A 2645-nucleotide genomic window follows, 5' to 3' on the forward strand; every position below is an offset into this window, starting at 1 on the left:
CCACAGTACCCCCCCCCCCCTCTATCATTTCCCTAGCATCCTACCTATCCCCCCCCCCATCTCTCCCATACATCTCCCGATTTCCCTTTCTTTACAAGTGGAAGATTTCCTCAACACTAAAGCGTGTCTGGGCAATTGTTCATTAACATTTTGTATCAAAATTTCGCATCAAAATTTTGAAATAAAAAGTTTTTTATAAAAAATTTTGACGCTTTTTTTTTGGGGGGGGGGGGTTAGTAGAGGTTTTACGGCGCTCGCAACTGCATAAAGTCATATGAGCACCAGAAGATAGAGGTGTTACAAGAGAGTAACAAACATAGGAAAAGAAGGGGAGACAAGGATGATAGATGTTTGACGATAGGAAAGAAGGAGCAAACCACACCAGAGCACCCGCCAACCATCCACACGCTTTTTTTTTGGAACGAGTATGGGCCCGCCCTTTTACTTACGGATCGTGGAGTCTGGTCTGGAGGTTGGGCCTCGGACCTGCAGTGTGGACGCCTCTGAAAGGGAAAGAGGATGATAATAGTGTTATTATTGTCTGTCTGTTTGTCTGTTTGTTTGTTTGTCTGTTTGTTTGTTGTTGTTTTTGTCTGTTAATGTGGACGCTTCTGAAAGACAAAGAGGATGATAATAGTATTATTATTGTCTGTCTGTTTGTCTGTTTGTCTGTCTGTTTGTTTGTTGTTGTTTTTGTCTGTTAGTGTGGACGCTTCTGAAAGAGAAAGAGAATGATAATAGTATTATTATTGTCTGTCTGTTTGTCTGTTTGTCTGTCTGTTTGTTTGTTGTTGTTTTTGTCTGTTAGTGTGGACGCTTCTGAAAGAGAAAGAGAATGATAATAATATTGTCTGTCTATTTGTTTGTTCGTTTGTTTGTTACTGTTGTTTTGTTTTAAAACAGTGTGGACGCTTCTGAAAGACAAAGGGAAGGATGATAATGATAATTATTATTGTCTGTTTGTTTGTCTGTCTGTTTGTCTGTTTGTTACTTTGTTTGTCGCTTCTGAAAGACAAAAAGAATGATGAAAATAATCTGTTCCTTTGTCTGTTTGTTGGTCTGTTTGCTTGTGACTTCTTAAAGAGAAAGAGAATGATGACAATATTGTCTGTTTGTCTGTTTGTTTTGGACTGTTGTTTTGTTTGAGAATAGTATTTTTGCTTCTGAAAGACAAAGAAAATGATAATAATATTGTCTGTTTGTTTGTCTGTTTGTTTGTCTGTTTGTTTGTCTGTTTGTTTGTCTGGGCCCCTGACTCTTTCTTCAGCCTTTCTTCTCTTACTCTCTGGCTCTTTCTTACTGCTGTCTTTCAGCCACACCCCTGATCTTCTTATAGGAAAGATCTAAACCTAGCCTTCTCGGACAAGGGCGAAAAATCTCGGAGGTCCCGTGTGCAAGTTGCCAACATTAAAGATCCCTTGGTGGTCTAAAATCGATAACAGTTGGCTTCGGCCGCCGCCCGGGCAAAGTTCATAATTTCCTACCAACTGAAATGGTTTAATGTGTCCCGCGCGCTCATATGACCTTATGCAGTTGCAAGCCCCGTAAAATACTTACCACCCCCCAAAAAAAACCAAAAATTTTTTTTAAAAATTGAATTAAATTAAATTAAATTAAATTAAATTAAAAATAATAAAATTAATTAATTAATTAATTAATAAATTTGCAAAAATTACAACAACAACAAAAAAATATAAAAAATAAAAAAACAAAAAAACCACAGAAAAGAAGGAGGAGAAATAAGATCGATCTAGAGATTTGTTAGGAAAGAAGGAGCAAAGCACACCAGAGCACTGCTGGGGTTTACTTAAAAATAACTTGTATCAGATATATTCAATGACATCTTTTGCGCAGGTTTTTGTGTTATTAAATTATAATGCACTTGTTAATATATTTTAGGACCAGAGTAAGAGAGAGGGGATGAGTGGGTACGTAAGAGAGAGAGAGAGAGAGAGAGAGAGAGAGAGAGAGAGAGAGAGAGAGAGAGAGAGAGAAAGAGAGAAAGAGAGAAAGAGAGAGAGTGGGAAAAGAGAGAGAGAGAGAGAGAGAGAGAGAGAGAAAGAGAGAAAGAGAGAAAGAGAGAGAGTGGGAAAAGAGAGAGAGAGAGAGAGAGAGAGAGAGAGAGAGAGAGAGAGAGAGAGAGAGAGAGAGAGAGATTTTGGGGGGGGGGGGGCGAATTTGAGACCGTGGGGGGGGGGGGGGGGGGGTGGGGTAAATAAAAAAAAAACAAAACCCGGGAGCCACTTTCCCCAAACGCCACATAAAAATCTTTTTTATTCTCTAAAGAAACAACCCCCGTGGAAAAGAAAAAGGGGGAGTGGGGGCACACATCTCCCCCAGCATTTTTTCCCCCCCCCACACCCCCCGCGGGGTGGGGAAAAAAAAAAAAGTGTCCGGCGAAAAAACACACTACACTTTGGGCCCGCGAGAAATTTTGGGTGAGGCGCCCGGGGGGGAAAAACAAACCTCTCCCCCCCAGAAATACAAAACAGTGTGAGAACAACTGGCTTGTTTTTCCCGCGCAGAATTGATGGGAGTTTTTTTTCAGAATGTTCTCTTTTTTTTTTACGGCCCACCGCTCTTTTTTTGCCCCCACTTAAAAGAACCTATCTCTTCCTTTTGTGGGGGAGGTTTCTTCTTTCAGA

General features: G+C 40.3%; 1 long non-coding RNA gene across 1 annotated transcript in view; it reads right to left on the reverse strand.

The window, feature by feature from the left end:
• The window catches only part of LOC101848067, a 14959-nt gene extending 14432 nt beyond the window's left edge, over positions 1 to 527 (reverse strand). The window contains exon 1 of the long non-coding RNA XR_220904.2: positions 450 to 527. This is a non-coding gene — a long non-coding RNA (uncharacterized LOC101848067). The remainder of the gene's footprint in view (positions 1 to 449) is intronic.
• Between the last annotated feature and the right edge of the window lie 2118 nt (positions 528 to 2645).

This window comes from Aplysia californica, unplaced genomic scaffold (genome assembly GCF_000002075.1).
Source record: "Aplysia californica isolate F4 #8 unplaced genomic scaffold, AplCal3.0 scaffold00578, whole genome shotgun sequence".
Taxonomy (NCBI): Eukaryota; Metazoa; Mollusca; class Gastropoda; order Aplysiida; family Aplysiidae; genus Aplysia; species Aplysia californica.